This window comes from Mauremys mutica, chromosome 1 (assembly GCF_020497125.1).
Source record: "Mauremys mutica isolate MM-2020 ecotype Southern chromosome 1, ASM2049712v1, whole genome shotgun sequence".
In the NCBI taxonomy this organism is placed as follows: Eukaryota; Metazoa; Chordata; order Testudines; family Geoemydidae; genus Mauremys; species Mauremys mutica.
In genome coordinates, this window is record NC_059072.1 from 211,703,876 (window position 1) to 211,725,455 (window position 21,580).

The window sequence follows — 21,580 nt, forward strand, 5'->3', positions numbered from 1 at the left end:
GAAATGTAAGCTCCAAAATTGTCTTCTACCTTAAGTGATTTGGTCTGACAGAACTATAGCCTGTATTAAGTACAAGACTGGCCAAAGTTATTAACCCCTGTCTGCCTTCCCTCAAGATACAGGAGGGCCTCTGAGCTTATGTCATGTTAATTTCCTAGTCAGACAGCTGCAGAGTTCTCAGCAGTGCAAAACTCATTGGCTTGCAGATGCATTTTCCTATTAGCTTTCTATGAGAAAAGTGCAGATTTTGTTGGTAAGTACTGGCCAGAAGCCTGGTGCTCCACTCCCTTTCTGCAGAAGAGATCTGGCCTACAGCCACATTCTCACATTTCTTAACCCAGGGAGAGCTACTGACCTGGGAGAAAACATTGGCTATAGCCCTGGCATCCAATCCATTTTCCACGAGAGAAGCATATTTAAGACCAGGCTGTTCCAAGTCTATATTAAAAATAAGATCTAAAAAATACAGTTTTGTTTTATTTATTTATAAATATTGTAAAATAGAATTCTTTGAACTTCTGTAAGACTTTTCATTTTATGATCCGAAAGTCTTTACAAGCATGGAATCAATTAATCTTCACAACATCAGTGGGATGCAGGAGAAGTAGCATCCACGTTCGACAGATGAGCAAACTGAAATGCAGAGAGGTTAAGAGTCTTACCCAAGATCACACACTGAGTCAGTTGTAGAGTCATAAATCAAAATTGGAAGTCAAAACTTCCAGTTCCCTCCTCCATCTATTAGGTCACAATATATAATTAGAGCTGGTTGGAAAACAGGAAATTCTTTTTGTGAAAAATGTGTCCCTTATTTTTGTGTGTGTGTGTGTGTATATAATAATAGCAACATTCCTGGCCAGCTCCCTATATATTATAACTGAGATGTTTCTATAAGACTACACATGCACATTATTAAGTTATTTGATATGCTTGAGACTGAAGCATTAGTGATTTTAAAGGTACAGACAGATGGTCACTGTAATGAAACCAAACAAGTTAAAGTTTTGTGTAGGTCCAATAAGTTTGAATAAGGCCATCAAATGTAAGCATCACCTCAGGAAAACAACTAATGCTTATTGTCTCTCAGTAACTTCAGTTTTTCATTTGCTTACTTTACAAATGAAAAGATTTTTTTTCTAATTACCATTCCTGCATGTTCAACCTGAGTTATGAGAATGAAACTGGGTTCTCTTTGGCTCATTCATCATTACTAATAGTAAAAATTCTGCAGTTGGTACTTTTAGTTGAGAATTCTGTTGTTGATACAGGAGCCAGAATAGAATCCAGGTCACTTTCCCAGAACTGTGTAGCCTCTGCTGGGTTAACAGGAGTAAAACTAAGAAACATTTATGTTTGTCTCTGAGTCTCTATATACTCACAGGGAGCAATTATGATGAGCAAGAAGGTACCATTTGGAGAAGATAATTATTCAAAATGACCTTGACAAACTGGAGAATTGGTCTGAAATGAACAAGATGACATTCAGTAAAGACAAGTTCAAAGTACTGCACTTGGAAGAAAAAATCAAATGCACAACTACAAAACAGGGAATACCTGGCTAAATGGAAGTGCTACTGAAAAGGACCTGGGGGTGGCAGTGGATCACAAATTGAATATGAGTCAACAATGTGATGAAGTTGCAAAAAAGATTAGTCTCATTCTGGGGTATATTATCAGACGTGTCATATATGAAATATGGGAGGTAATTGTCCAGCTCTGCTCGACACTGGTGAGGCCTCAGCTGGAGTACTGTGTCCAGTTCTGGACAACAATGTGGACAAATTGGACAGAGTCCAGAGGAGAGCTACAAAAATGATAAAAGGCTTAGATATGACCTGTAGGGAAAGGTTAAGCTCTGGAATAGGCTTCCAAGGAAGGTTGTGGAATCCCTGTCATTGCAGGTTTTTAAGAACAAGTTGGACAAACACCTGTCAGGGATGGTTTGGTTTACTTGGTCATGATTCAGTTCAGGGGGCTGGACCTGATGACCACTCGAGGTCCTTTCCAGCGCTATGTTTCTATGAGTCTATGATTTTTACACAGTTGCTTTTCTGACTGTATCTGTACTTGAAGTAATTCAGAAAGGCAGAGGTCTTTTCTGCTGAATCAAGTGCACAAATTCTAGTGTAAGTTCCTGAATGGGCATGAGGAGCGCTCAAGTAAGATTTGTAGCATGCGGTTCTGCATGATGTTTTCATTTCAGAAGTTAGGTCCAGCTTCCAAGGGCAAAGCATGAGATTAAACAGGGCTGTGTAAAGAATAATTTTGTTTGAATTTTTAAATATTAATGGAGCATTGACTTTAGGGAGCTTTTTCACCATGTTACTAATTAATTCATGTCCCGGTGTTAACCTGTGTGTATGGAATCAAAGTGCACATCAAGGAAAAGCTTATGAGATGATTATCTGTTCTAACAGAAAGTACTAAAAGTGCTAATTCCAGCCAAAAAACCACTGCTGCCTTCGTATATTTCATTAGCCCTCTTTGTTTGGTTCAGCCTAGTGTCAGAATAAAGTTAGTGCATGCAAATGACATCACACTATAGCCTGAATTTTACACCTTTGACATGAATTTCAATAATGTATTGGAGAAAGGCTTTTAATGTTTTTTTTTAACTGCAGAAGTATTTCATTCATGTTCTAACCATATAACTTAATTAGGGGAAAAAGTATAACCAGATGAGCCAGATTGCTCAGGGACAGACCCAAGTTGCAAAACATGGATCTGAATCCTGATGTAGAGTGCTGAAGAGGGCCAGGTTCTGGCAGGGCTGCCCAGAGGATTCCGGGGGCCCGGGGTCTTCGGCGGCGGGGGGCCCTTCCGTTCCGGGACCCGCCGCCAAAGTGCCCCGAAGACCCACGGTGGGAGCCCCCGCCGCCGAATTACCGCCGAAGCGGGACCCGCCGCCGAAGTGCAGCCCGGTCTTCGGCGGTAATTCGGTGGCGGGGGGGGGTCCCCGCCGCGGGCCTTCGGGGCACTTCGGCGGCGGGTCCCGGAACAGAAGGAGCCCCCGCCGCCGAAGACCGGGCTGCGCTTCGGCGGCGGCGGCAGGTCCCGCTTCCCCCCCGTCCCGTCCCGTCCCGTCCCGGCCCCTCCCCACCCCAGCCCCAGCCCTGGCCCCGGCCCCGAGCGTGTCTCCGGTGGGGCCTGAGCTCCGTCCCTCTCAGAGCTGCGTGGTGAGGGGGCGGGGCTGTGAGCTCCACGCCCAGCGGAGGCAGCTGCCCCGCCCCCTCCCCACGCCTCTCTGAGCGGGGCGGGGCTCAGGCCCCATTGGAGCTCCCAACCCCGCCCCCTCACCACGCGGCTCGGATCGGGGCGGGGCTCAGGGGCTCGGCCGGAGACTCGGCGCTTGATGCGCTGAGGTTCCAAGGGAGGGGCGGAGGCGGGAGCCTCCACTCTTCTCTTGGGGGCCCCTGCGGAGCCCGGGGCCCGGGGCAAATTGCCCCCTTTGCCCCCCCCTCTGGGCGGCCCTGGGTTCTGGTCCCCTTTCCCTTAGATTAGGACTCTTTGTGGAGTACGGTGCTACTCAATGTGACTAAAGGTATTGGAATCTGGCCGAGTGTTTGGATCTGAGATTTTGGTTCAACCTGTTATAAAGATTGAGGCCAGTGGCAAAATTCAGGCCTAGATTTCCAACAGCCCAAAGTTTAGAGGTGTTTAGATCTAAGGCTTTTGTTTGGAGTCTAACTGTGTGGTTCTGCTAATAAATCTCCTGTATGTATCCTCCAGGCCCTTTTGTGTTCTTGTCAAGCATGGATGAAAATGAAAGGTGGTCTGTATTGACCTAAAATTCAAGGCCACGATCCCACACATAGGGGAAAGAAGAACGTGGAGTGCTTCCTGATAGTATTGGGGTGGGTGCTCTTTTCCTACTTGAGAAGGGGGAAATGGCTTAATCACTTTGGGGGACTCTCCCTTTTGGAATATTTTGGGCCCCTCTTTGGAAGAAATGGCACAGATAAGCTGATTTATTCAATCTACCACTTCAATCTCTCCCTTCACAACACTTCAGCTCTGACTGTGGGTGTCTGAACCTCAGCCTCTGAGTCAGTGTAAGTTTTGCCAGCTGGTAGCCCAAGCAGCTGTATGCTCCAAAAATAAGTATCACTCTATAGCAAGCTGAGCCTTCACTGGGCTAGAATCAGACCGCAGGAAGGGACCACTCTGGGACTCAGTGTGATGTCCCTTCATTGTACGGGGCGGCTGGGACCATTACGGTTTTATCTTATTTTCAAATAATTTATTGTCTGGTACACAGCTCTTTTTGGAACTAAAGTTGTTCTTGAGCTGTGGATTGGGAATTTGTGTGACGGGAAAACAATAAAGATCCAGAGGGAGTCAGTGGAATTTGTACTCACTGTACGGTAAACCAAGCATATGCGCTGAGTTGGATGCTGCTTCTCAATGCTCTCTAGTTTCTTCTTATTCCCTAAAGATTCCAATTTTAGTATTTCAGGATAAAGAAACTCAAACAACTGCTGAACAGCCTGGATCAGACATACTTGTTAAATGTTCGTATGATCCCATTTAACTAGGTGGGTTTGTTTGTGCTCTCACTCCTAACACCGTTCCACTGTTTTAGCAACCAAGGCATCAGTTGATAAATCCAAGCGTTTCCCTACAGCAGACAGGCTGGCAGGCCTCACCATCCAGGGCATGTGGTGGCTTTTGTGCTGGGCTGCGCCTGCCCTTTGCTGGAATGTCAGACTGGCTCATGTACATGTTAGTTCCCAGCAGTGAAGCTGCTGCCACAAGAGCTTTGTTCCTAATGGCAGCTGTTGGCAATACCACCCTGTAGTCTCCTCCCTTAGGCTCATCCCCCTTTAATTATGCCACATCAAAGACCTTTTTAAAATATTTGCTTCACTATTGTCAATTCCCTTTACTGGATGAGCTAGAGTGGAGCTGCTCCCTGAGCAAAGGTCGGTTTTCATAGAGCCAAGGGGCCGAAGATTAAATATCCCAGTGGTGCATGTACAAATCTGGCTGACACCTGGAAGTCTGGCATGGATCCAACCTTGGATTGTTACTCATTTATACCAACTGTGTTCCAAGAGATGGTTGGCTGCCCCAGCGTACTCCGGGAGCCAGCCATTTCTTGGAGAGGATTTTCAATAAAGGCGCCATCATCTATTTTGATGGGAGTATTCCAGCTCATTGGGTTTTGATTTGAGAATTCAGCTGTCACTTCTGGATTCTCTGCCTTCTCCCTCTCCCTGTCCAGAAGGCAATGAAGAAAATTCAAGGGGCTGTAGGAAGGGGATTGGTATATAATGTTTAAAGACAAAAAGGTGGCATCTATGTTCTTCAGCTGCAAGTCTTTTAGTAAAATGCCAGCATGTTTCCACATTGCTTTGCCATTTCTATCTCATTTTGTTTCCTATGTGCAGGGGTCAATGCCAAGGCCAGACAGCAATTAGTCCATTCATATAGAGCCACCTGACAAGGTGCTGAGCACTCTCAACTCACGTTACTAGTTTATAGGTATTTTTCCACAAAAGGGAAGGTTAATATGGGGACATTAGTTTGGAGGTATTTTAATAGCAACCATTACAATAGTATCTGAGGCCCTGATAATGAAGATATTATAGGCAATGCAGATAGCCACATCTGTGCTAAAGTTTGCCCGACACTTCCTATTATAGCAGGGGTTCTCAAACTGGGGGTCATGACCCCTCAGAGGGTTGCAAGATTATTACGTGGGGGGTTGCAAGCTGTCAGCCTCCACCCCAAACCCCACTTTGCCTCCAGCATTTATAATGGTGTTAAATATATTTTAAAAGTGTTTTTAATTTATAAGGGGGAGGATCACACTCATAGGCTTCCTGTGTGAAAGGGGTCACCCGTCCAAAAGTTTGAGAACCACTGTATTATAAGATCCTATTTTCAGTTGCTTATAACTTTGTCAGACGTTAACCATTTGGGTTGAAATTTTCCATGCCTGGTGTCAGCCTCAGTCTGAAGGTATTTTGGGGAGAAATTTCAGCTAAAATGATTCAGCCATTTCTCAGATTGAGAGTAGGAGACATTATGTTATTTTGCCTATATGATAAAATTCTTATAACTTGTTTCATTGTGACGTTTTAGCGCCTCTGAGGTTTGCAGCAGGGAGTTGAAATTTGGCAGGAGAGGTGTCTCTGGTGTCAGAGAGGTGCCTTTTGATTTTTCTGTGAAAAACCTCCCATATCTGGCCAAATTATGTGCCTCTGAAAATTTCAGTTCGCAAATGCTCAGTAGCAACTTGTTAGAGATTTGCTGCTACATTCTCTGCAAATTCCATTTGCACTGAGCATGCTCCAACCTGGAGGTGCAAGGGGTGATCAGGACTTCCCCTGAAATGCTCCGCTTGCCTGCTGGGGTCCACGGTGCTGGTGGGCACAGGAGCTGAGAGCAGGGAGATGAGATGTTCTCTCTTGTGCTCTCAATGTTTCCCCTGCTGGCACCCAAGCAGTGTGGTGGAGGAGAAGGAGGAACAGCCTGACTGTAATCCAAGGGGTGTGAGGATCCAGGTCTGGGGGGATGGAGGAGGCAAGGAGGCAAAGAGGGACAAGGGCATGATAGGGAGACTGGGCCCAAAAGTCAAGGTAGGGAGGGGCACAGGGCCTGGATGAGGAATCAGGGGTAGGTGGTTGATTCCCATCGTCACATGAGGATCTGAGTAAGGCTGCGAGTCTGTCACGAAGGTCACGAAGGTTTCCGTGACCACTGTGAAATTCTGCAGCTGCAGTGGCCAGTGTGGCTGACCACAGGGGCCAGCTATATCGGCTGCTGCTGGAGTGGCCCCCCAGACAGCTGCACTGGCCACTGCTGGAGCGGCCCCAGGGGGCAGGGGCGGGGGGCAGCCACACAAGCTGCAGTCCCGGGGTGGGCTGGAGCAGCAGCTGGAGCACGGCCCTGGGGACTGCCTGAGCAGTGGCTGGTTCAGCTGGCCCCACAGACCATCTGAGCAGCAGGTGGCTGGGCTGGCCTGGAGTCTCCCAGAGCATCGGGGCCCCAGGGCAGCTAAGATTTAGTTAGGGGTGTTTATAGTTAAAGTCATGGGCAGGTCACAGGCCGTGAATTTTTGTTTATTGCCCGTGACCTGTCCATAACTTTTACTAAAAATACCCATGACTAAATCTTAGCCTTAGGTATGACTAGTGTTCTTTTACCAATCAAGAAGGGCAAGGATCAGAGTCACAGCTGATGACCCTGATTTCCATTAGTGCTTCCATTACTACTTTTCTGGACAGAATTCTTGCAAGGAGGATATTGTGTATCTGGCCTTGGATTATTATTCTTCATGGCCCATGAAGCACTGGTTTCTGAGGTTGAATGGAGGCACAAAGTTGGGTTTACAAAGTGATTTATGATCACGAAAATTTATTTGCAGCATGAGGAGAACTAGGACTTCTTTGTCTCATTGGAAGGCCCACGCCTCTGCACCCTCCTCCCTCCAGAACAGAGGTTTGGTGGGAATAAGAACAGATGCAAGATGTATTTTTTACGTCAGACTGTTGATTAATCTTAGGAACAATTTAATATTTGGAATTAGGGGGTTGTCATTTTGTCTGCAGGGAAGATGTTGTAGTATTTATTAAGTCTATAAGCTTAAGGATTTATCTGGTAATTTTTTTAAATGATAGAAGATCCCCAGTACATTAGTTGTGGGTGCTGATAAAATTTCTAAATAAATACATTGTTTATTATAGATTATAATTACATAATCAAGAAGGGAGTTATTTGGAAGACTCATCACTGATCTGCCAGCAAGAAGGGATCCAGCCTCTGGCACAGTGCAGCCTGTCATCTGTGACAAGTAGATGCAAGGTCCTCTTGGGGGGAAACAGCTGTGAAACCACAGAATAAAGAGTGCTAATCTACAAACAACAGCATAAACCTAGATTGCATCAGATTCACTTTCCTTCAATCTTTCTGTCCACCTAATTACACTGTCAGAAAATCCTTCATTACTTTATTATCCAGAAAGATCCTGGACAATTCAGCTACAAAGGGATTTGGGTCTGAAATTATCTTTCTTTACTAGAGATCATTCTGCTGTTTTTCCAGCTGACATTGACTACAGAGCTAAGTTTCCTGAAGGAACTTCCAGACCCTTTTACATTTAAAAACTCTTTATGGCAAGGATTGCATCTTCTCTGGGTGTTTTGCAGGACAAGCGCACTGCCAGTGACCAATAAATAATAACCAGCCACCTCCTAAATGGACATTTGCCATTTTTCATATGAACAGAATTCATGAATGTAAATCCAGTAGAAGACTGCTTGATGACTCAGTCTGTGTGTTCAAAATTGCTGGCACCAATATAATGGTCATCTTTAAAAAAATTGGCCCTATCCAGTTCATGGATAGATTTTTGCTTCTGCAATTTACTGTATGTATCCTCATGTCCACAGATATTCTGGCTTAGCAAAATAATGCGGTGAACACCAATAGAGTTGCCAAGTTTGGTTGGCCATATTCCTGGAGGTTTCATCACACCACATAATCTTTAATTAAAGATTAGTCTTTAATTCCTGGAGACTCCAGGACAATCCTGGAAGGTTGGCAACCCTAAACACCACCCTTAAAAAGCTATTGGGTGGGCTTAACCCCTGCCAGCACAGGAAAGTACAATTTGCACCTCCTTCCATCTGAGGGTTTCACTTTGCTCCCTGACTGTGAGTGGAATTCAGCTTGTGGGAGGGAAGACTGAAAACACTACCTGTTCTTCCCACCTCCAGTGGGTTTTTTTTGAGTGAGGCTAGATTTTCTTTCCTCTGAGCACTCAATAGGAGCCCATCTGGCAGAAGCCACTGAAGGAAGGGATTCACTGGGGAATGGTTTGAGCAGTCAGTGTATTTGCTGCTGGCTACCCTGTCATGCTCTTCCCCTCCCTGGCCAGCGTTACCTACTTTTCACGCTGCACTGCTGTTTGCAGGTTCCTTGCACACTTGAGGTTACAGTGGCTTTGTGCTGGTGGCCCCGTGCCTTGGCGTATGCTGGCAGAAGGCAGTGCAAAATCGGGTGCATTCAACACGTTCCGTACTACTCCACTTCTTGCCATGAAGAGTCAGAAGGGACTGGGGTTCTGTCTGAGAAAACTAGTGAACTGCAAAATCCCCATTTCACACTGTGGGGTGGGGGAGTTTCAGGGGCAAATAGCTATTCTTTTTCAGTGTGGGAAACAGCCACTCTTCTGGCAATCAGATGCAGCCTGACATTTTCACTTCTTCTTTAACGACTTTATTTGCAAAGAGAGTTCATTATGGCCTTTGTAAAACATCGAAGAAAGGGCGTTTCCCTGCTTTCCGCAGCCTTAAAGTTAACAAGGGGTTATACGTTTTTTAAAATAAAATAGACTCTGGACTAAGCTGGTTCAGGCAGAAGATAGGATCTGAATAACAGGGACACCTCCATGGGCAAAGAATGTTCCAATTAGCCACCCGTCCCTGGTAGCTGATGTTGGGGGTTCACAGAGCACAGGCGTCAGGAAACATTGTGAACAAAAACAATGCTACTGACAAGGTGTACATTTGTAAATGGTACTTTCTATGCATTCCATCTGCATTATTTCAGTGCTGTAAAAAGGGTCGATTTTGAATATTTCATGCATCTTAAACAATTGCCCTTTCACTTTAATGCCACCTGAATTGTTCCCCTGAACATTTTAAATGTAAAAGTAAATGCTGTGTTGTATAGAACAGTGTTACCTGAATGTTAATGAGCTGCCACATCAGCTTCCAGCCTTCTCTAGAATCCAGCACGTGGTCTCAGAGTGTCACAATAAAACAGAATTTAAAGGCTATTAAATACATTTCACGGACAGGGCTCCCAGCCATGGATCCCAGGGAAGTGGACGTCCTTATTATCTCGGTGTCAATTAAATGGCGCCAGCAGTATATGTACATTAGGACACACACCTGTCTGGGAATGGGGGCCATTGTTTTACTGCCCATGAGTTAAGTACCCACCAGTCCGCATTCAAACCAGATCTGACAAGCTTTAGTTCTAGAGCAGTGGTCTCCAAAGTGGGGTGCGCAAGACGATCCACTGGGGGACGTGGTGGGAGGCGCGCCGCTGGAGGGGAAAAAAAGAAAAGAGGGTGGCCGGAGGAGGGAGGGAACGAGCGAGCGAGCGGGGAAGCTGCCCCCCCCCCCGCAGGCAGGGCCACCCGGAACGCAGGGGCTGTAGGGGCTGCAGGGCCCTGGGCTAAGGGGGCCCCGGGGCCCTGGCCTGCAGCTGTAAAGCCCCTTTCAGAATGTGGCCCTGAGTCCTCCGGCCCCTGGAGGAGCAGGGGCAACCGCACAGCCAGCAGCCGGAGAGAAGCGGCGCTTTCCCCTTCAAAGCCGGCTGGAGAGAAGCGGCGCTTTGACGGGGAAAGCGGCGTTTCTCTCCAGCCGGTGGCTGCATGGCTGCCCCTGCTCCTCCTGAGTCCTCCGGCCCGTGCTCACAGGGGCTTTAGAGCTGCAGGCCAGGGCCCCAGGGCCCCCGTTAGCCCAGGGCCCTGCAGCCCCTAAAGCCCCTGCGTTCCGGGTGGCCCTGCCCGGGGGGTGGAGGGGAGCTCCCAGAATCGTGGCTCCCAGAATCGTGGCCATGGGGGCAGTGCCACCTGTACGCCCCCTGCACCAAACAGGAGCTGCCCCAGGTAAGTGCTCTGCACCTCCTGCCTGCCCCAGCCCTGAGCCTCCTCCCACACCCCCACCCTGAGCACCCTCCTGCACCCTAACTCCCTGCCAGACCCTGCACCCCACCCTGAGCCCCCTCCTGCATCCTAACCCTAATCCAGACCTTCAAATCGCTGTATCACAAAGTGTTAAACCAAGATTTTCAGAAATAATGAAGCATATTCAATCACATTACTCTCACTAAAAAAGATTATTATTAATAATAAAAAATTTTGTGACCGCGAAAAGGTTTTTTTACCATTAATAAATAAAATACAATAACATTTTTAAAAATATTGTTTATTTCATCTTTATCTCATCCTTTTTTAATTTCTATTTTTGTATGTTTTGTAATGTACATAATATATTAGTATAGTAGTACACATTTATAATTTATACATAAATAAATATACATATATTGGGGGGTGCGTGCTCAAAAAATTTTTACTGATGGGGTGAGCGATCAAAAAAGTTTGGAGACCACCGCTCTAGAGAAGGCTTCCCTTTCAAGGGCTGATGATAACAGGGACATACACTGCTGGGTGTTCTACTGTGAAGCAAATACAAAACACAAGGAGGAAGATGACTGGCATCTGATGGCGGCCCGAGTCCCCAAAACTCATCAACATTGGTGATGCTTTTATGGCTCATCCTGACAGGTATCTTTGCCGCCTTTTCAATAAAAGTGAACCAGGGACAGCCTAGAAACTGTGTTGGCAAAATTACAGTGAGGCACCACTGCACCCACTGCAATATGCTGCTCCATGCCTGTCTGAGAAACATAGTAATGATATAGAATAATATCTAGTGAAAACTTTATTCTCCTGCACATTTTCCCTTTTCCTTTCTTCTTCTATGATTAGAGGAAAGGTAGGGAACTGGCCTAGGGAAAAGAAGACAGCAGTTCAAGAGGCAGTAGAGGGAAGGGACCTGTACAAAGTCCTGCACCTGACAGTGGCCATTAGGTGGCCATTAAGGTGGTCAATCAGCATTTCCCCTGGATGCCCTTGCTGTACCTCATGCCCTTTCTGGCCAGCACTCAGTAATATGGAGATGAGTGTGCTGTAAGTGCCTGAATAAAACTGAACAGAAAAGGATGCTTTCTCATTAACAGCACAAATTAGAAGCAGAGGGGGGAGGGATAGCTCAGTGGTTTGAGCATTGGCCTGCTAAACCCAGCATTGTAAGTTCAATCCTTGAGTGGGCCACTTAGGGATCTGGGGCAAAAATTGGTCCTGCTAGTGAAGGCAGGGGATTGGACTCAATGACCTTTCAAGGTCCCTTCCAGCTCTAGGAGATATACTAATCTCCTATTATCATTATTATAGAGTGAATGTAGGAATTTATCTCCAATTTGGGGCAGTCTAGCCAAAATTGGGACACTTGGCAGCCAGGTGTGCAAAGTTTATCAAGTCTTGATCCTTCCGTGGTCAGTGAGACCATTGTCAGCTAAAGGAGTATTCCATCCCATCAGTTGGGGTGAGATTGGGTGTGTTTTGTTTTCCAAAATTGCTGGGGGACAATGAGGTGGTTGTTGTTTGGAGAATGAGCTGGAAGGACCAGGAACTAGGCTGTATTCAAGTATGAGCTGACTATTGCTAAACCATGCTATGTGAGGGGAATCTTGGCTGTGTGCCTAATTTGTTTGACTCTGTGATTAGCCTTTCTGGCTCTATGCATAATTTGCTTGGGGGGAAGCATTATTCTACACATTGCATTTTCTTTTTTACTTTGTTTTATTAAAATAAACAGTGTAGAACTTGGCACTTATCACAGAGTGTATGCTACATAAATAACAATAATAAAATATAATTCAGAAACAACATTTAGGCCCCACTTCAGCAAAGTACTTGAACATGTACATAAGTTTAAGCATCACATGCTTAGTTATCTTGTTGAATAGAACCTTACTGTGTAAAATTCTTACATTTTCACAATTTTTGTTGCACTTGAGTATTATAAATGTTAAGAACATAAGAACATAAGAAAGGCCGTACCGGGTCAGACCAAAGGTCCATCTAGCCCAGTATCTGTCTACCGACAGTGGCCAATGCCAGGTGCCCCTGAGGGAATGAACCTAACAGGCAATGATCAAGTGATCTCTCTCCTGCCATCCATCTCCATCCTCTGACAAACAGAGCCTAGGGACACCATTCTTACCCATCCTGGCTAATAGCCATTTATGGACTTAGCCACCATGAATTTATCCAGTCCCCTTTTAAACATTGTTATAGTCCTAGCCTTCACAACCTCCTCAGGTAAGGAGTTCCACAAGTTGACTGTGCGCTGCGTGAAGAAGAACTTCCTTTTATTTGTTTTAAACCTGCTGCCTATTAATTTCATTTGGTGACCCCTAGTTCTTGTATTATGGGAATAAGTAAATAACTTTTCCTTATCCACTTTCTCAACATCACTCATGATTTTATATACCTCTATCATGTCCCCCCTTAGTCTTCTCTTTTCCAAACTGAAGAGTCCTAGCCTCTTTAATCTTTCCTCATATGGGACCCTCTCTAAACCCCTAATCATTTTAGTTGCTCTTTTCTGAACCTTTTCTAGTGCTAGAATATCTTTTTTGAGGTGAGGAGACCACATCTGTACACAGTATTCGAGATGTGGGCGTACCATGGATTTATATAAGGGCAATAATATATTCTCAATCTTATTCTCTATCCCCTTTTTAATGATTCCTAACATCCTGTTTGCTTTTTTGACCGCCTCTGCACACTGCGTGGACATCTTCAGAGAACTATCCACGATAACTCCAAGATCTTTTTCCTGACTCGTTGTAGCTAAATTAGCCCCCATCATGTTGTATGTATAGTTGGGGTTATTTTTTCCAATGTGCATTACTTTACATTTATCCACATTAAATTTCATTTGCCATTTTGTTGCCCAATCACTTAGTTTTGTGAGATCTTTTTGAAGTTCTTCACAATCTGCTTTGGTCTTAACTATCTTGAGTAGTTTAGTATCATCTGCAAACTTTGCCACCTCACTGTTTACCCCTTTCTCCAGATCATTTATGAATAAATTGAATAGGATTGGTCCTAGGACTGACCCTTGGGGAACACCACTAGTTACCCCTCTCCATTCTGAGAATTTACCATTAATTCCTACCCTTTGTTCCCTGTCCATTAACCAGTTCTCAATCCATGAAAGGACCTTTCCTTTTATCCCATGACAGCTTAATTTACGTAAGAGCCTTTGGTGAGGGACCTTGTCAAAGGCTTTCTGGAAATCTAAGTACACTATGTCCACCGGATCCCCCTTGTCCACATGTTTGTTGACCCCTTCAAAGAACTCTAATAGATTAGTAAGACACGATTTCCCTTTACAGAAACCATGTTGACTATTGCTCAAGAGTTTATGTTTTTCTATGTGTCTGACAATTTTATTCTTTACTATTGTTTCAACTAATCAGAAACAAACACCGTAAGTAACCGTGATGTTCCAGAATCAAACACCGTAAGTAAACTTCTGTGGAATTGGGTTAAGAGTAACTGTACAATTTTCAAGTATAAAATCCTGGATAATCATAGTTGTTGGAAACCCATCTTTTCCAATGGGGATGAATAGACTGATTTACCAGCTTTGGTTTAAGAAAAGAATACACCATTGTAAAGATTTCCTGCAGAAAGGAAGAGTAATTCCCTTTCCTTTTTCTAGTGAAAAATAATTCCAGCCTACAGAACCATTTTTTGTGGTATGTTGATCAGCGATTTCCTACTAAAAATGTCTATCAAATGTAAAAAAAAACCTGTTGTACACACATTGGCAAAATTGATATTATCTGGAGGTCAGCACAGGAAATGTATTTCATCCTGCTTTAAAGTCGTTGGGGCTATGATTTTCCCTAAACCACAAATTATATTTCTCCAGTGGTCTGAGAATGTAGAAATCACTAACTGAGACCCTAATTCAGGAAAGCACTTCAGCATGTGTGTAAATTACATTGAGGTCAATTGGACTTCAGCACATGGTTTTCTGAATAGGGGGGATTCACGTGCTTGAGCATTGTCCTGAATCAGAGTCTGGACTCTCATTCAGAATTACAGTGGTCTTAATCTGGTTTGTTTTAAAGCTAAGATGAATGAAGGCCATTTTAATTCTGAATGAGAGTGTCCATGCAGGGGTTTAATGTGCTTTAACTATTCTCTTTAAATTCACACCTTTAGGTAATTTGGATTAACTTTCCTGAATATCCATGTTGTGTAGATGAGCCCTGAGTTAGGCCCCAATCCTGCTAATATTTACACAAATGTTTTATGTCAATGGAACTATTTACATGCATGTGCATAAGTGTGTGCAAGATCAGAGCCTTTGAGAAGTCATGTGCTTTCAGAGCTATATACAGTTCTACAACATGTGACATGACATGAGACAGATACAAATGTTATACCTCATGCATACATTTTCACCACACTATTACAATTATAGGCACAAAGTTTCCCAGTGCACGCAGAAAAGTAATCTGACTACTTCCTCTCTTTATCATTTGAATAAACTATCAATTACCATATAACATGGAAAAGTATTTGGCACCGTAGTCCAGCTAATAAAACCAGACTTTGGAAGACTGTCAGAATATCTGCTGCACTCTGATTTTATATTTCCTCTGGGTATTTATGATACTCAACATACTGTGTTTCTGAATCAATACTCAAAAAAGTTTAGTTAATAAAAACAAATAATCTATGCTTTTTTTCATTCCATGTGTTTGGCTATCTATCTGATTATACCATAGGGGTCCAATTCTGCTCCCACTAAAGCCTATGGCAAAACTTCCATTGCCAAAACGGTGCAAGATCATCCAGTGACTCGAATCTTGCTTTGATTGAACTCAGTGGGAGTTTTGCCATCGACTTCAATGGAAGCAGAATTGGACTGTTCACTCATACCATAGTTTGCATACTGTTTAAACTTTGTCATTAATGATTTCCTGCATGAGAACTTAAATGCTAAAAATAGATTATGGGGCAGCGTTGTATTTCTACCCAGTGCAAAAATAGATCATAGGAAATGAGTTATTTTAAAGAGAGCTGCAGATCACGGTTTTTGATAGCTATGATCGCCTACTCCACAGCTGAGCTACCAGACATATTCTTTTCACTGTTCTTTTATCTCTTCTCTTTCTCGCATTTTGGCATTTTCTCCTGCTTCATACTATGGCAGTGGGGCAGGCTTCTGAGACAATACTTGGTGTAGTAGCCCTCAAGGGGTTATTTTCTTTTAGTATTCAGAACTTTTTTGGACATTAGCTGGGTGAGAATACTCAGTTACTCATAAGGAGAGCTGAAAGAATAATTCATAGTGAAATGTATTTGATGATGTTCACTTTTTTGTGTTCATAAACTGCCTCAGAACAATTTACAATTTTTGAAAAACATCTTAATTTTACAGAATTATTTACTGATAAATTCTGTAAATAATTCTTCGTCTGTCGCTTGTTTGTGAGGAGTTGATTAAGAGTATTTGCAGTTCGGAAATTTGAGTTGTATTGGTTAGTTTTCATTGATTAGATCACAAGGTACATTTCTGTGCCCTGCTTAGATGATGTTCCTGTACTCAAATGGTGCCTATTTGGCACATCTGCAGAACATGTGCCACCTGGAGAAAGGGAGCTTAAAAAGGTGAAATTGACTTATGATGGGCTATCTACCCTATACAAGGCCTGAACAGGTAAAATAGACCAATTAACCTTATAGGCTGCACCTTTAGGAGAGCCAGGGACTGATGAGGCCTAATAGCTGATGAAGCCCAGCTGGCGGTGGAGTTGGGATAGGCTTATAAAGAAAGGAAGTTGGTGGTAGGAATGCCTCCAGGGACCAGAAACAAGTGAACTGTAGTTGGACTCTGAAAAGACCCTGAAGATGAGCTGAACTCCAGCTGGGAACAGTGATATTGCCCAGGAATGGGGCTTCTGTATGGGACTCAGGGGCAAAAGATGTAATGAGGCTATGCCTGAGCCCAGGCCAACTACAGAAAGGAGCTTGTTCTCAGCACCTGCCTGAGGAGGCTCTAGACCTCCTTCTCTACATGTGTGCCAGGAAAGGGGAGTGCTTATAGCTGGTTTCAGTGTGCCACTTCCCTGGCTCCCCAGCTGTCAGCTCCTGTGATGTTCTCTGGGTGATCTAGCTCAGAACCTCCTTCCCCAAAACACCTGCCTGGGAAGAGGAGAATTTGTAGCCAGGTTCAGGAACTTATGAACCAGCTTTCCAGACCATGGCTGCTGAACTCAAAGCAGGACAGGTTGCCAGCTTACACTTTTGCCCCCACTCCATAGCTGCAAGCTGGAGTCCAGCACCCCCCTCTAACCTATCTATCTCATAGAAGGGACCTTGAAAGGCTATTGAGTCAAGTTCAGTCCCCTGCCTTCACAGCAGGACCGAGTACTATCCCAGACAGATTTTTGCCCCAGCTCCCTAAATGGCCCCCTCAAGAATTGAGCTCACAACCCTGGGTTTAACAGGCCAATGCTCAAACCACTGAGCTATCCCTCCTCACAATATATCAAATAGTGCAGGGCATGTACTGCAATCCAATTAACTCCTGTGGGGAAAGATGGAGACTAAGGCTATGTCTACACTTAAAATGCTGCAGCACTGCAGCTGCACCATTGTCGGGCTTTAGTACAGACCCTTGGTACAGCAACAGGAGGGGTTCTCCCATTTCCCATAGTTAATCCACCTCCCCAAGAGGCAACAGCTAGGTCGACAGAAGAATTGTTCCATTGACCTAGTGCCGATGACAGCGGGGGTTAGGTTGGCTTAACTACATTGCTGAGGGGTGCGGATTTTTCACATATCATCGCTATGCTGATGTGAGCTTTGGGTGTAGACCAGCCCTAAGAGGCAGCTGGAGGAAGGTTCTGGCAGAGCAGGGAGACAGAAAATAAAATGTCAGGCACTCAGTATCGCAAAATAGTGAATTCTGTGGCAAAAATTATTCCGTGGCTGCCATATGGGGAAAATGCCACGTTACTCAGCCATTGAATCAAGGAGTCCCTAGTGAGATGAATGAGGCAGGTCACATCTTTCAGAACTTTTGTTTCAGATGCTCTGCAGACTCAAGCGGGTGAAGCTGTATCAGTTGGCACTCAGTTCCTGGTTTTGAGGTTATGTCTGCAACTATTAAGGACTAGAAAGCTGATATTCTGGATCACAGTTCTGCAGCAAAGAATGAATTCCTCAGCAGTGGAATCACATGATACACAGCACTCTGATTATAGTGAAACCATAGCTGCCTGTTGTCCTGATTTGGCTGAGGCTGTCCTGGGTATTACAGTCCTGTCATAGGACTATTGCAGTTGCAATGCCAGCTACCCAGCAGTAGGGGACACTGTGCTGAGCAGCCTGGATAGAGGCTCTGTCTCCTCTACTTGCCTAAGCTATTCTTCTCTCCTCCTCTGCCCAACGTTTTAGGCCTAAAATATAGGTCAACATAGCTACAGCTCTTGTAGGTGAGAAAAATCTGCATCCCTGAGCTCCACAGCTATGCCAACCTAGCCCCTGGTGTAGACACAGCTAGGCGAATGAAAGAGTGCTTCCATCAACCCAGCTACCTTTGCTCGAGGAGGTGGGGTTCCTACATTGGTGGAAAACTCCCTTCTGGCACTGTAGCCTAGGCTGCATCTACTGCACGGAGTTAAGCTGGCATTGCTAGGGCACTGTAGTATCGAGGGTGTTGACATGTCCAAAGTGTAGGGCAGCTCAGCACAGCAACAGCCCTGTGGCCAGGGGGTGGAGCAGGAGGATGGGAGATAGTGAGGAGGGTCACAAGAACAAAGAGGTACAGGGAGAAGGAAACATCATCACTATCCCTTCAGGGGAAAAGATGAAAAATCGGTGGTACCTGATCTTGCTGCCGCTCTCCTAGTGAGAGTTCAGCTGTGGCTTTCCACAGACACCTCACCTGCACAGCTGCCAGCGCCTCTTGCAACGACAAGGGGTCAAGAGCGATCCCCACCTCCACTCCTATGGTGAAGCGGGGGTGTATTTTTGCCAAGCGAGCCCTTTCCTGTTACCATGAAACTCTACTTTAGTTAGGTATTTCTGGTATTTTCTTTCTGAGGTGGTAGGGAGAGGAAAAGGCACTTCACTATAAGATGGTCCTATTTATTGCACCACTAAATGAGTTTAGGGCATGTCTTTACTGCTAATACCTCCTTCTGTAGCTGTTCAGAACAGCTACAGAAATATGTGACCTCAGTGCAGTTCCAAATACCTCACAGACCATGGACCTAAGAGAAGTTGCAAGAGATCCCACAATAATTTTATAGTAAGGCGATGGCAGAAAGGGAGAGACACAGCTTATCATGAGGAGTTTCGGCTTACAGTTGCTGCCTAAAAATGGTGCTGAATCTAGGGTGACCAGATGTCCTGATTTTATAGAGACAGTCCTGATTTGTGGGTCTTTTTCTTATATAGGCTCCTATTACCCCCCACCTCCTGTCCTGATTTTTCACATTTGCTGTCTGGTCACACTAGCTGAATCTAATAAAATGGACTTTGTTTGTAAGCTGAAGCTGTTGTTTGAGTGTTTATGTTGGTGATTCACTCTAGCAAAGGAACTCAGCAGGAAAATGTGGAGTGGAATTCTATGTACCTGTGGGATCTATTACTTAAGGGCTTTTCAGGATATTTCTACAACTCCCCTCTTCACAACCCACTGGGCCAAATGTATCCAAATTGATTTAATTAAATGCAGTTACATCAGGACTCACTTTGCCCCATTATTTTCTTTAAAAAAGACTGAAGCATGAATACTTTTATTCTGTGTAAGTGAGAAACATTTTTACTGTAGTGGATTTCCAAGGTCTTTTATGATGTTGATGGTATAGAAGGGCAAGGTTATTTTTCTAAAGCCCAGTTTCCTTGTGTTCTTCTGATTTTGATTTACTCTGTGCACTTTGAGAAACACTTTGTGATAAGTGACTTGTTTAAATCATTCCCCAGGGACAGTGCCTTGTTGTGGTGGGAAGACATGTGCACCCTGGTGACCCTGAGAGTTATGCTGGCAAGAGTAGAATTCCTGGTAGGGCCACCCAAGCCAGAGAGGGTCGAAGAGTAGGAGCCAGACCAACGGCTAAAGGAGAAGTGGCCAAAGTGAGGCTTCATGTCAGTAAACAGAAGAACAAGACCATGGAGATAGGAGAGATGGCTTTCAACAATGGCCATATGTGTGATTGATGTAGAAGGGTACAAAAGAATTGATTATTTCATCTATCTTGGAAGTACAATATCTGCTAATGGCCAGCTCACTTAAAGAAGGGAAGACAAGGGTCAATAAAACCAATGGATCAAATGTCTGGAAGAATAAGGAAATACATCCACACACTAAAATGAGATTGTACAATGCTATTGTCCTCGCAACCTACTGTACACCTCAAAAACGTGGAAGTACACAACAGGAAGTCAAATGCACCCCATCAGTATTGTTTAAGAAAAATCTTGGGAATTCATTGGAGAGATCATATAACCAATGTGGAAGTGGTACGCTGCACGGGTCAACACACTATAGACTTAGTAATCAGATAGAGAAGGCTACAGTTGTTTGGCCATGCCATCAGGCTACCCTCTGGCAGAAGCATATGGTATGTCTTAGCTTGGATCCCACCTGGAGGGAAGGGAAGGTGTGGAGGACAAAGAATGATCAATTGCAGGACAATCAAAAGGATATGCCATCATGGAGACAACTTACAAAGGAATGAAACATCTTGCTCTGGACTGACAGCAGTGTGGAAAAATGGGTTGCCTCGTGCCACTAGGCCGAGGAGAGTCTAATGCTAAAAAGCTAAAGTTGAAACGACTCATTTAAATGCTATTTAATTTAATATTTCATTTGTTGCCTTTAGATAAAGTAAGATGCACATAGAAACTACCATCAACATCCTTTACTGTGTTCCTCAAGGTTGCCTCAAGGTTGCTATAAGGGAGATTACTGATTTTTGACTTTTTGAAGGAGACTTGGCCAAAAATAATCTTCTTGACAGAATTTCTACTTGGGGCAGGAGCTGAGAGGAAGGAGTTTAACAAAAATAGCAAACACGGTTACAAATAAAATAAAACTTATTTCACTCTTATGAAGAAATTCTGTTAATTGCACCAGCTCTAACAATATATTACCTTGGTGCATGAAGTCTGCTTTCCAGCGTAGGGAAGCAGAAGAAATACCAGTCTTTGCTTTTTATGATGGAGTTTTCATGTCAGCAAATGGACAACATTACATTCTTTAGGAATCAGAATTTCAAAGAGCTGTTGATTAAGGATTACACGGGGGAGAATTTGATCTTCATATAAAAGTGGATAACCTGATGTTTTCCATCCTAAATTACAGTAGATATCCATCTCTCGCTCCTGAACAGTGCACTGCTTTCATTGTGTGTGTCAGTGTGTATCTGTATGGTAGGGTGGCCACAGGTCCTGTTTTGGCTGAGACAGTCCTCTTTTTCAGCTCTGTCCTGGACGTCGCTACTTTTTTGCCAAAACTGGGCATTTGTCCTGGCTGCAAGGCAGAGCGGAGAATGGAGGCTGCTGCCAGGGGGGTCAGCTGAAGGCTATGTTGCCAACCAGCAGAGCAATGGAGAAATTTGCTGCTGGCAGGCAGTGCTGCCTTCAGAGCTGACCCCCTGGGTGGCCTGGAGCTCGGCAGGTCAGCTCCAGCCACAGGCTTCCTACATACCTACCGCCTCTCGATATGCAGATGCCTCAAGTATCTGCTGTAGATACTGCAGCAAAGATGTGGCATGTTGCACACTATTTTAAGACCTTTGTAATACCTATGCACAAAGGAGGATGGAGGAGAGGAATTAGACAAATATGTGGCGGTGTATTTTCCTCAGGTTCTGTATGCATAGTTCCCATAGATACACTTGAGAATTGAACATTGCTATGGAGAGGAGAATGGGCTACGGCAGTGTCAGATGTGAGCTT

The 21,580-nt window shown here is 44.5% G+C and overlaps 2 long non-coding RNA genes across 2 annotated transcripts in view; one reads left to right on the forward strand and one right to left on the reverse strand.

Moving 5' to 3' along the window:
- LOC123362270 overlaps positions 1 to 3,854 on the forward strand; it is a 41,299-nt gene extending 37,445 nt beyond the window's left edge. Inside the window, exon 4 of the long non-coding RNA XR_006576388.1 lies at positions 3,730 to 3,854. This is a non-coding gene — a long non-coding RNA (uncharacterized LOC123362270). The remainder of the gene's footprint in view (positions 1 to 3,729) is intronic.
- On the reverse strand, positions 509 to 4,741 carry LOC123362268. The gene is made up of 3 exons (XR_006576387.1): positions 4,359 to 4,741; positions 1,380 to 1,461; positions 509 to 633 (listed from the first exon to the last, which is right to left on the reverse strand). It is a non-coding gene; the product is annotated as an uncharacterized LOC123362268 (long non-coding RNA).
- Positions 4,742 to 21,580: the final 16,839 nt, after the last annotated feature.